We start from the raw sequence: 13,498 nt of genomic DNA on the forward strand, positions 1-13,498 counted from the left end.
ATCAACATGAGACAAAATAAAATAAAAATCTGCACTGATGCTTGCATGTTTTGTTTTACTCTCTTTTGTGTCCAGCATATGCTCACTTCTGTCCTGACACAGGATTTTTTTCCCATGGAAATTCCTCAACAGAAAGAAAGGTTTTAGCAGATGAAATAGAAAATTACTAAGCCATCACCACTACTTACAGGCACCTCTGGACTATCAAGTGAGGAATGCCTACCAAAAGGCCTCTTAATGGCCAGGCTTATCTGTACCATTAATCACAGATAGGGGACACTCTCATTAACACTTCACTTTCTTATCCTGAAACAGTCTAAAAATGCAGAGGCATAAAAGGTGCAGAATATCTCCTTTAGCTTGGCTGTATCTAATTTGATACTGAACACTACCTGAACTTCTAACAGTAATGGTGTGAAGGCTTTTCTTTTCTACATCCTTCCCCACCACGAATCCTTAAATATGTAGAAGAAGAGCAGATCACATTATTTTTTTTTAATTAATGAAGAATACATACACTTGTTAGCAAAAATATTTTAGCCCTCAGAAAATAAAAGATAAAATATGGAATAGTTCTTGCTTTTGAGCTTGTACTATAAACATCACTACCTTTAATTTGAGAGGTCATTAGCACAGTTGTTTTCCACATAAAATGTTTAAACTCTAGCCTGATTCTTCATTTAGAATGAGATTTGCAAAGTACTGTGGCTTTGACTATGTAAAGCAGCAATGCAAATGTCCACCTTATGTATCAAGAAAGGAATTGCTTCCTCTTGTTTCTAAGCTTACTGTTTTAAGCAAAGGAGAAATATATCGGACTTCTCTCGCAAGTAATTTCCAGCTGCTACCAATTATGGAAAATTACTTCTCACCAATGCATCTGCATAAATTATCTCCTGACACATTCACCAGTATTTACTGAGTGAGGTCTGAACTGGTCTCTTTTTGTTATTTTGATCTCTACACCTTTACAATAAAGGTTAACAGAACCATGAACTGAATGGAATCTGTACCCAGAAAATAGTTTCTGTGTTCCTAAACACAATAGGACAGTTTCATGACACGTTCTTTGGCTATCATAGCCTCAGAACATGGTGTAGGATAGACAATGCCACGTTAAAGAAAGACAGCCAGTCAACTTCTAACTATTCTTGACTTCATAATAGCCCTCAGAAACGTAATTACTGCTAAAGGGCTAGGAGCCATTTTTTGCTATCTATTCTTTTGGCACTATTCTTTCATGGACTGCAGCTGGATCATAAAATAAAATCTACACTAGCACATCAGGTAACACAGTTCATGTGGGAGGTTTCTCTTAGTGGTTTGGCTTCAGGACTGTTGTAGTCCACAGAAAGAAAAGGTAATAATCTCCTATCAGATAACGCAGCATACCTTGTTTCTGTAAGAATCATTGTAAAGCTTCCTCAGTGAGATGTCTGCTAGACAAATTTGTGTCTTACGTTTGATTAATTTACCTTTAAGCTTTTAAGCATACCTTCCTCGTCTGGTAGTCCCTGGCTGATACCGTCTTTTACTTATTCTGAATTCGAAAGGATCTCTGTACCTTGTTAAAGGCTGACACTTGTAACATTTCAAATCTTATGTGTTTCCAGTTATCTGATAAACTGGAACTACAGTAAAACTGAACTGTGCTTCCTCCCAGGATTGTATGACAAATGCCAAGCTTTGATACCAAACTTCATTGTTTTTGTACTGGAGAATTTTTACTCGCATACACATCCATATCTTTACTTCCTTCAAGGTGTAGCCTGTTTTCCTTGTGCTCTTGGAAATTTAAGCTCTAAAAAATCTGCTATGTACCACATTTATGAAGTCAACATAGCAGTCTTTGAATGTTTTACATTAAGAGCATACGTCTCAAAGTATATCTCATCTCAAAGTAATGACCATTAAATGTCAGTGTAGGCAGTGACCTGGGACCATGCAACTACTTAGGCTCTGGATATATTTCTTGGATATATGTACACAGATATAAGTGCATATACTTACTACCTCTCAAACTCATGTTTAACTATTTAAATACGGTTTTCTTTTTCTTTTCAAATAGACTATTCATGTGAACTTTTTGACAAGTAAGGAAGAATTATGTAGAGAGGTCTGATAAGGAAATACACATTTGTGACGTAAGGAAGGAAAGAAGGAAGAACAATAGTAAAAAGAAAAAAAAAACATAAGACTCCAAAGGAAAAGATATGCAGAAGATAGAAAAATCTAAGCATCTTTGAATATTAAGGTCAGATTAAAGTCCTTCCAATCCTCTTTTCTGCATGGCAGAAAGTGACTAAGCAAGGTAAGAATCTTCTGCTTTTTAAGGTACCAAATGTCCTTAATGTGACTGGTCAGTTTCCTCTTTCAGGAAACAGTGAGGTCCATTTGCCCCTTAAAAGCAGGCAAGGCAGAAGCCAAGAGTTATCCTAGTGCAGGTAGTGACCCCATCAACAGAGCACAATCCCAAAGGGTCTGGACACAGTAGGCAGAGCCAAATGCTTATGATGGGTCCATAGATGGTCCCAGGTAAGGCATGAATGAGGTTCAGGGTCCATCCAGGGAATCTAATCAGCAGCAAAAGGAAACAAGGCCAGAGGGAGGACCAGACGTAAGGCTACCACAGGAGTCTAATATCCATTCAGTAGACTGGGCTAGAGACAAGTTACAACATTCATCCAAGGGACCCAACCAGGAGACAAGCTAGTCACAGTGTAGGTCACAGGTCCATCTAAATGTCAAAGCCAGAGACCAGCACTCCTACAACATAGCTCAGGAAGAGGCTAAAGGCCCAGAGCTGAGCTTAAATGGAGCCCCTGGGCACAGTGTGGGCATAGGACCCCGGTGAGGCTGGTCAGTGCCATTAGGGGCTATTGGTGCGTTTAGGGCTCTGACATCCTTCTGTAAAAGGAAAATAACAGTGTGGGTAGGAAGGGACTCTCTGTATGTTTGGTTTACCCACATGCATTAAAATGATTTTAAAAGCTCCTAAAGGATTTTAAGTCTCTGACAAAAAAATGGTGTCTTAACTTCTCAATATGAATTAAATCGTTTTCCTCTGTGCCTGGAGTTGCGGATTCCCACAGTTACCTCTACTTCCTAGGAGGAAGTAGAGGTAACTGCTAGGTATAGGTATCTCCTAGGAGGAGATATGGTGAATTAACTCTCCAAACACCAGTAGGTTTAATTTCTGATTGCCATCTTGCTCCCTCATGCTGTGACTAACTGAACTGCCACACACCTCTATGACAATGGCTACAACATTCTGGCACTCCAGGGTAGTGCAGCTGCTGCTGAGTCTCCATGTAAAATCATAGGATGACTGAATATGTGTTTTTTTTTTTCCCCTTGTATCACTGCTATGTCTAACAGATGCATTTGTCTGGAGTTCTGTTTTTCAAGATCTACTATCTTTAACATCTTTAAAAAGTCTACAGTTATCCTCTGCAAACCTTCCAAAGTGAGAAAGGAGAAAATTAGGAGGATCTGCATTATTTTCCTTACAAGCTCAGAATTACATCTTGCTGAGTGAGTGATTTCCTAGCCTTTCTTTCTGTCTCTTGCTCTTTTTTAACTTGGTTCAAAGGTAAGCTTGATAGACCTTGAATACTAATTCAGTTACTTAATACATTATACCTCTTATCATGTTACTTCTGTCCATTGACTTTTAAACACTAAATAAGGCTATACAATTAAAACTTTATCTCTTTCAATGCTTTATATCAATAGATGTTATCTATTATGAATATCTATGTAATACACATTGCACTGCAAGAATTTTTCTTGCCCAATCTAGTTTTATTAGGCAATAAAAAAGTGCTCTCTGGCACACTCAGATGTATACAGTTACCCCAACAGGTGTATAGTGCTGACAAGGTACTGAGATACTCTTTGGGAAATAAGCATCTGTCCTCTCTTATTCTTATCTAGGAGTTAAAGGTATTATGCAACAGAGTGTATAGATTTTGAAAATTCAGGAAATCTAAAACGCTGTTTTTCAGAAGAGTCCCTTCTGCATATGTGCAGGGTTTTATTTTACGTTATCTTATATCAGAAACGGAGTTCCAACTTCTGTTTGTACTTCAAGTAGTATGCCAATGCAAACTGCTGAGATGCAAAAACATTTTTCTTCAGCTTTTGTTCGGAAAAAAGTTCCCAGTTCCCAGATGTCTATCAGGACTTTCAGTTAAACAAGTGTTAATGAAACCAAAGCTTGCAATATTTGTCTAGAAACCATTTGCAAGATCAGGTCACCTGCCTCTCATACTTCAGTGTTTTCGTTTTTCCACTACTCTTCCAGCATGATCAAGATCCTTTGACAATAGCAAATCATTTACAAAGTCATTTTCCTCTACTGAGGAAGAGATTTGCCCACATTGGCATATTGGTAGCTGTAGTTTAACAACATGATTGAACCGATCTAAGATCTCGTTGTCCCAAATCCAGCCTAAAAAAGGGAATGCTTCTCTTGGCTGAATGAGTTTAATTGCTACCTTGAAGGATCACAGACGATGAGTACCACTTCCAGGACAGCAGAGAAATAGGACTGCACAGCCAGGATAAAGGAGTAAAAGAAATGGACTGATCCTTTTGGTGACAGCAGCTGTTAAGGTTAGTTCTTACCGAACTGCATTTGCAAGCAGTTAGAGCATCCGATACTTTAAAAAAATTCTAATGAACACTGCCACGTAAGCCTGTTAAACACAGACCAAGATTGAATCAGTAATGCACAATCTGGCTCTGGAATCAAAACTGAATAAATACTTTAATGTTACATAACGTCTTAGTTAACATATAACTTAGAAAAGGCTTGAATTTTTACAGTGGCCTAGTCTGGTACTAAATACCTTTTTGCTGCTTTGGTTAAAAAAGAAATTGTAAACCCACCAAATGTGGCTAACATACAAACTTATCAGTTTGCCTATACTTCCTAGAGACTTCTTAGGTCTTGGCTGTAACATCTCTAAATGTTCCATGTACAGTAAGCATGTTTTAGCTTGGTGTGGCATGATCTGAGCAGGATTTACCATTTACTTGTGTCCTATGGAAACAACAGTGAATTAAAACATTTAAAACCAATATTCTAATGCACGTGTCCAGGGACTAAATTAAACCTGCAAAGGAAACTCTACACTTTCATTTCCTGATTTTTGAGTGTTTCACTTTTTTTGAATGTAACAGATATCTCATAATCTGTAATTAAAGCAGCATGGTAGCATGCAGTGGTGGGGGAAGCAGAGGAGCCTCAGACGCTACTAGGAGTTCCTTTGTTGCATTTTAACATAACGATGAGATACAAAGGACCCACTATCTCATACCTTTTTGTTGGTACAGCCATTCTCTCAAAGAATGACACGGCAAAAAAACTAACAGATAAAGAGAAGCAGGAGGGTGCTATAATTTCCATAGTACTCGCACCTGAAAAGTTACACAGTTTCTTATTACACCTCCTCTTATAGAATACTACACCTATTACCCACAGATTAATCTGAAATGTGTATCTTTATTTTCCAATGGACACTGAGTTAATTAGGAGCAGTCAGTTAATTTATTACTACAGCAATGATAACATCAGAGATCGTCATCTTCTAACAGTGCTAATACATTAGCCTTCCTAAGTGCAAATATTTAAAATGCATCTTCTCTATATTTACATTTACCAATTGCAAAATGACATTATGCAACACTTTCTTTGGTAATCTTTTTAAAAGCTGAAATAAACAATAGCATCAACTCACCTTTATTTTCTCCTGGATTAAGGTTAACATGAATCAGAAACGTGGTGTCTGCAAATTTTGCTGAGGGAAAGAGCACAATCGCGCTTTCTCATCTCAGTAACAACTGCTTTCTAGAAAAGTGTGCCACCGCAGTCACCTCTGCCATGTGCTCATAAAGAACTTCAAGAAAGAAAAAACAGGATCCAGCTTAGTGCTTTAAGGGAACACCTTCACCTTATTAGTCAACACGGATGAACTCTGAAATAAAAATAAAGCATAAAAATATACTGTTGGAGGTATGGGAAAAAGTAGATTGCCTTTGAGTGGGAGAATCCGACCACTGGAAGGAAAGGACAATTGTGCTGGACTGTTCTTCCCCAAGGATTTAAAAATAGTCCTATTTTGTTCGGTGAGGTATTGGCCAAAGAATTAGAGGTAACTCCACCGGTGTGGGCTTCTAAGAAACCAGGAAGAGCAAAAAACGTTAAGTCCGATTAAAATAGAGCTAAAAGATGGGGCAAAACCGGTAAGGGTGCATCAGTACCCCATTAGGCTGGAAGCTCATAAAGGCCTTGAACCCCTGATGAACACCTTCATACAGCATGGACTGCTTAGAGAATGTCAATCTGAATATAATACACCGATTTTGCCAGTAAAAAAGCCCCATTCCCAGGAATACTGATTGTGCGAGATTTGAGGGCTATAAGTCAAATAACCAAAGATATACATCCCACGGTGTCTAACCCTTATACCCTATTAGCATCTGTACTCGAGAGCAATGACTACTTCACAGTATTAGACTTAAGATGCCTTCTTCTGCATGCCAGTAGATGAGCAATACTTTCCCAAAGAAAAAGTCTAGGTTCATTTGTAGGGAAAGTACTGGGCAAGGAACATTGATTAGTACAGTCTGTATCTCCTTGCCTAAGCGATTTTTAATCAAGGTAAGCAATATTCACTGTAAAATGGGACTTAGTACTGAAAAACTCTTAAAGTAATAGAATGCAGTATTAGATGAAAAATAACAAGAAAAACAAGAAGAGATTTTTTTCTGGTCATACCTTTTTGCATTTACTCCTTCAGTAAAAAAACAAATAACCAAAGAATTAAGCATAGATCACTCATTATTAAGAAGCAGATAACACTTTGCTTAAGTCTCTTGTTTCCTTTGCTTATACATTTGCATTCTTTCTTCCTGCTCATAGGTAGAATTGTTTATTTGAGACCCCACTAACCACAATTTTATTTCCTCTATTCATATTTCATCTTCTGTTTTTATACTTCTTTCCATCTAGATTACTTACTTTCTCCTAACTACTACTTTTCAATTCTAACTCTGCGGATCAAAATAATGGCACTGATTAAGCCAGCTTCTAATTTCCTGAAAATCAAGAGCATGAATTTTAATACGCATCTCTCTGCAGAAATAATCATAATCTTTGATTTTTAAAAACTTGAACATTTTTGATTACTTATGATTTTTCTCTTTTGCTACATGTAGTATTAGATTACACTAGTATTTTATATTTTGGGAAAACTACTTTTAGTGTCCTGAAGTACAATACTGTTCATTAATCCATAATTCAGTATTGCAAAGTCTTTGTGGAAGTTAAGGTAACTGCCAGTTCTTTGTGCATAAGACATGAACAGTCTCACCTCTAAGGTTTTATGACAGCTCACTGCTGCCAAAATAAGAGTAACTTTTGCCCTTTCTTTCCTTTTCTCCATCTCTTCTCTCCCTGTTCTCAGTTGTGAGTTTGTACCTCCTCCCTTGGATAATGAACCATTTAATCTTGCTAATCTTTTTCTGGATTAGTTTTCTGCTTAGTCAATGAGTTGGATCAACTAACAAAGAAGTCTGGTAAGTGGTGGGAGTGTGTGAAAGAGAGGGAGGGAAGAGCAGCAGCAAGGAGCTGTTAGATCCATTCACATTATCTCTTGAAATTGTAGTCTTAGTATTAGGATTTCCATTTACTTAAAAGCATCTTTATAGTAGTCATCCAAAAAAAAAATGAAAGTGTTTTTCAAAGGTTTGTGCTAGGGTGGGGAAAAGGAACTTTACTGTAAAGATTGACTCTGTGTAACAGTCAAGTCCTCAATCTCTTCAATTTCATTCTTTGTAAAGCCATCTGTGAACTAACCTGAAAACTCTTGCTTGCAAGATATATGAAAACAAGCATAAGCCACTCAAGAAATTTTTTGCAGCATTCCTCCTCGCCAAAAGGAAGAGAAGTACATAGACAGCATGCCAATAGATTAGACCAGACTGGTTGACAATTCCTCGAACTGTAAAACTGTATGTTCACCTTGTTTGTCATTTGCTCTTTGAGTGTCAGCTACTGTAGTGTGATGATTGCAGTCAGATGAGCAACTGATAGTGACACCGAGAGCTGGTTGCCACAGCTGTCAGACCTCATCTGCATTTCATTTTACCTTGGAAATGGCGTTGGGGGGGGGGGGGGTTCCTTCTAGAAGTGCTCGGGCAAGGTCCTGGAATAATTCAATGAAGTCTTATGAGGACTTAACAAGTTTAATCAGGTGTTACCAATGCCTTGTCTTGTCAGTGTCCCACGCAGTCGTAAGCTTGCTTTCCTTACCTTTTTGCTTACTAAGATGTTTGTTTGCTCTCTGGCAGGTGAAGGAGGGTAACAGCAATCGCCAAGCAGTGATTAAATCCAGAATGTAGGTTGTGCATTTGCAGTAAAAGCAGCTGCAACAGCAAATCGACAGTAATGTAGCAGGGTACAGTAACCGTTACTGTATAGGAGTGTTTCCAGCAACTTGACAGGGGGCTAAGAATGGTGGTGTACAAAGTTAGTGAAAATGGGCAAATAGGAAAGAAAGACTAAAGGGAACTGCATGTACAGCTCAAAGCAGCTCTTTTCCTGATCCTGCTCATCTTATTGCTTTATAAATTTGAAGCATATTCATGCAATATCTCTCTCTGCAAAAATGCCAAACAGGGGAGAGGATACCATTACAATAGGATACTGTTACATTACTTTTTCTAAAGAATGTAGGAATTCCCGAAATGCCTTTTAATTTGGAAGGTAGAGAACCTCAGCCTACAACTATGACAGGACTTGGCTTACAGTTGTAGGCGGTAGTTTGTATTCATTAATCAGATTTCTTAACAGCACCTTCTGCACTGTTCAGGCAGTTTAACTCAATGGACTGCTTATTAATTTGAAGTGAAATGATCCAGAAAACTGCCACTTTTTCTTTAATTTTAAGCTCTGTAAAAAAAAAAAAGTTTGAAACAAACAGATAAAGTTATATTAGTAAAAGGATGCAGAACAGAACCAACAGACAGCAACATAACATGTGATACCTTGAACTGATTGCTATTGAAAAGGTCTCATTTTATTGTCTGCTTCTTCCATAAGCGTAGTGCTTTTGTGAAACGTCTTTACACTGAAGGGCCCCTTTCATGCGCTAATTCAATTCTCTAGTAGAAAACTATCTGCTTTCTTACTTGCTTGACTAATAAGCTGAATGTACCCGGTTGGGGGGGGGGTGGAATCTAGTAAGCCCTAGAGCTGATAAAAGGTAAGTGGTGAAGTGTACAAATGCATGTGCATAGAATGCAGTCTTCTCCACTCAGGAAGAGCAAGCTGTTGGATTAGTCTAAGCTACGTTATGGGAAATCAGCCTGCGTTCCACACAAACGCCACTAAGCCCATCATATTTAGGAGGCAGATACTAAATGATAGCTCAGTACCCTGTGAAAAGTCTCTGTGTCTGACTAGCTGTGCTTTTGAAACACATAAAATGTCACATTTCAATTATCAAGCTACATATTTGAAAGCACAATGTTTGGATGCAGCCTAACAAGACATGCATGTGTGTATTAGTAACGTTACTGCTTTATTCTAATTGGCTTACTTTACCAGCGCTACAAGTAAGTTACGTGCATAGTTCCCTCCTCATCTTCTTTCCACAGGTTTATACTCTTCATACTGTTAGTCTTGGGCCAAATGAGCGCTTTATGATGTTGACTGTAATATTATATATCATTCATTCTCTATATATGTCACTCTAACTATCAGTTTGCTTCCCTGTCACTCACTGTTTTCCTTCCCCTTTTTGCTTGTTATTAAATTACTTCACCGGGACATTTGAGCATCTGTATGAAGCGTGCCTTCTTCTGCACATACTATAGCTCTCTTACATAGCTTTAGTTCTAATATTTGTAAATACTTTATCATAATGAAAGTTTCCCCTTGGTATCTTCTATAGTTTCAGTTAAGTCAATGAATTGCAGAGATGTCTGTGGAAGAACAATTTGGCTTAATGCCTTTTACTTTTAGCTGTCAAGAGTTGCCCTTTATTTCACGCCTAGTGATCAAAACAAGAGACTGATTGCATAGAGTTAATCAGAATTTGAAAAATGGGGATTAGCTGGAACAACGGCTCACAAAAGAATTAATAGACAACACTGAATGACCTAAAGCATTTCACCATCTGTACTTTGTGACACATGGAAGAGCACACTGAAGTGATAAAAGAAACATAGAAGAATAAAAGGTGTGTAGCAGTGGCTCAGCTGGAAAAAAAACCTGCTAGCAGCAACAGGCTCCGAGATCGAGATCCAGTGACGAATTTGGCTTCTTTTAAAATTCAAGTGAAAGGTATGAACACAGGGATAGCAGTGAAAGCTTTTGAAAACTGGCTTAGACATCTGGCTTACGTGTTTTAAGAGAAGTTCCAGTTTGTGGTGCTGGACCCCTAATTAATTCTATGGTGTCCCAAGACCTTGATCTAGTTAAAAAATTAGAGGCCACCCCAACTGTGCAAGCCCCAATAAGATGAGTTTGTCCTAAACCTAAAATCCAGCTTTTTCACATTTTTAAATTCCAGCTCTGTTAGACGAATGGAGATTATATGAGCCAGGTTTATTTCCAACAGCGCACTGTTAAAACTTACTCTCTTCAAGCTCTCTTCTCAGAACTGTGAAGGCAAGTAGTCCAATATTGTTCCAGGATCTTTTATTTATACCTGCGACAGAGGGACTACCTTCTGTTTTCAGTATTTCTTAACGAGGAGCTCATGGTTCTCTGTCAGATTTTGCACATATAGGTGAAAAGGGAGAAATGCAAGACAATTAGGCTGACGAAACACTTTCCTTTTTGTGGAACTTCTGACCCTTGCTTATCTTTCTTGGATGACCTCTGGATTGGAGCTGTCGCTGATGTCATTTAGGTAAAAAAACCTTGGACTATTGTCTCTTAAACTGTCGTCATTACTCTGGAGAGACATTTGAAAGTTCCTATATGTCTTTAAAAACAAGGCAGAAAAGAATCAAGGATTTGCTCTTTGGAGCAAAGAGCAAATGCCTTTGAATGTTTCCATTCAAAATAAAAAAAGAAGATTTGGTATTACCCTAAAAGTACATACTATTTTTGCTTAGCTATCGAGCTCAGAAATGTAACTCTCTGGATACTTTCTATTTAAGTTTTCTGGATACTAGTGCTGGATATTCTGCATGTGTATAGCACAGACCTCTCATATTCGTGTTCAGCAGATCAATATACACATCCCATCACCACACTGGGAAAAGAAACCTACTGGCACTAAAGAAACTTGTCCTGTATCTTTACAAAATAGACACATGCTGGTTCACAATTACTAATCAGGATTGAGATTGTGTGTGGGAAAAAAGAGTAATGTGATAGAAGATTTGGTATGGAATGGATGTACAGAAATAAAATAATAAAAATTGTTTTTAAAAATTAGCTTCTTATATTTGACCTCAAAACAGAAAAGAGAAAGCTTGATCTTCAAGAATGTTCACATACTTCTTTTAAATATTTACAATGCACCTGCTTACTACTTGCATTTCCCCGTATAACTTGTAATTCATATGCATCAGCCTGCATCTCATATTTATTCCATGGCTGACTTTAGTCTCTTCTATCTAACAAACACTTGCTTTGTGTGTTTTTAATAAAGTCAAAATGTACCAAGATGAGGATAATACTATGCACATGTTATCGATAGAAACTTCATTGACATTATCCTTGTTAGATTCCAGTATAGCAGATGCTATTTTTCCCTGTTTTACAGATAGAAAGAATGACGTAAATATATTTCGTTAGGTGCTGGATGAAGTCAGCATGAACTTCCTCAGGCGCTCGGATGCTACAGGCATTATTATACCAGCATTAAAGGGATGAACAACTAAGCTGAAGCACACCAAAGGCCAAATGAAATCACCCATGAGGCCAAAAATGCACACTCATCTTACAGAGTTGCTTGGATAGTATGCTCCCATATCCTCAAAGGTTCTGAATTCATGTTGCTTACTGAGAAATGTGACAGCATCAGTGTTTTGAATTTCATTAAAAATATTACATAAATAACTTGAAATATATGATCCTTGTAAAGATTCTTGCAAAGACAATTAAACCAAAAATAAAGCTATAAAACTACAGAATATCAAAATCAAATAATCGAGTTTATTTCAGTACTTAATTATATTATGCTGGTTCTCAAAGCAATCAGCCTTTAAAACTTCAAATTTAAGAAAATGTATACATTTTATGTTAATCCCAATTACTTACAAATCGCAATTTAAGTCATTGACTACAGGATGTTGCATACGTAACCTAAAGCTAGTTAAATGTCTTACTACTGACACCAAACTTTTTGATGTCTGAAACACAATCTTAAAGGCAAAAATGAGATTTCCTGCTTTGAATTATTTTCTTGTACAATTACATCCCTTCTTCTTCCATATGAGACACTGTAATTTAGAATGTAAGTGAATGTTTAGAAGTGTGGCAACTCAGGTTTACTATAAATTACAGATAATTTCCAGTCTTCAAGAATTTTAAAGCAAGATACTAGAAAACAGTATTTTGAAACGTTACTTTGAGCCATATACACTTAGGTAATTTTTTCCTTTAAACTTGTTCTGTTCAAATTTGTTCTGTAAAGTTATTTCAGCTTTTTCTGTATTATTGCAGAAAGAGATTTCAAAAACAAAAGATCTCAGAATAAACAATGTAGCCAATGGATAGGTCATGGGAGTACTGCTTTCTTATTTTAAACATATGTTCTTGATTTCCGCTTATGATCATGGGAGTATTGGACTTCTCTGCAGCTCTAAGTCAGCTGTGGTAGAGAACAGGTCCATCATGTTTTGGGGCTTACTCAACTTGAAAAGCTAAGTTTTGCTACATCTCACCTGCATTAGGCCAATAGGTGTGACTTTTGATTGGAGAAGGCGGCCGAAACCTTTCTGCACTGCTCTAGGAAAAAATAAAGTATTTTATTCAAACTGATTCAATAAAAGAAAAATTCCAGTTTGGTTAAACACAATCAAACAACTGGAGACACTTTTTTCCTTCACCTGTTGAGGCATTTTTAGCAGCAGCCAGGCTAAACCAGATTGTTAGCTCTTTTCTGCGGATTCTGCTTCAGTACTCGCCCAATCAGTGTTCGATGATTCTTTTCAGCCCTTTCTCTCTCAGCTCTATTGCCTTTCTTGAGCAAGGCCAAACACCAGTGAGCAACTCCCCCTCATTCACCTGTCCAGTTATAAATGGTAGAATGTGTTTGTGTTTTTGGATGGGAGCTTTATAAAGGGACTTAATTAATTTCTGTCAGTTCAGCTCTTAAACCAGACCATGGCAAGAAAGGATGGTGAGGGCTATATGCCACTTGTTTGCAGGTTCATGTTCATGTTTGCCAGAGTCTGGGTGCCCGGTGAACTGTTTACAGGGGGTTTAATTTACGGCTTCAGCACAAGCAGATCAATTATAGGCAAAGCT

The 13,498-nt window shown here is 37.6% G+C and overlaps 1 long non-coding RNA gene across 2 annotated transcripts; it reads right to left on the minus strand.

Moving 5' to 3' along the window:
* Positions 1-1,587: 1,587 nt before the first annotated feature.
* On the minus strand, positions 1,588-12,977 carry LOC138064804 (uncharacterized). 2 transcript variants are annotated; one of them, XR_011138061.1, is made up of 4 exons: positions 12,913-12,977; positions 8,321-8,433; positions 5,745-5,981; positions 1,588-4,700 (listed from the first exon to the last, which is right to left on the minus strand). It is a non-coding gene; the product is annotated as an uncharacterized lncRNA (long non-coding RNA). The 2 variants fall into 2 exon arrangements; XR_011138062.1 differs by lacking the exon at positions 12,913-12,977 and adding an exon at positions 10,650-10,782 and having other exon boundaries at positions 3,921-4,700.
* Positions 12,978-13,498: the final 521 nt, after the last annotated feature.

This window comes from Struthio camelus, chromosome Z (assembly GCF_040807025.1).
Source record: "Struthio camelus isolate bStrCam1 chromosome Z, bStrCam1.hap1, whole genome shotgun sequence".
NCBI lineage: Eukaryota > Metazoa > Chordata > Aves > Struthioniformes > Struthionidae > Struthio > Struthio camelus.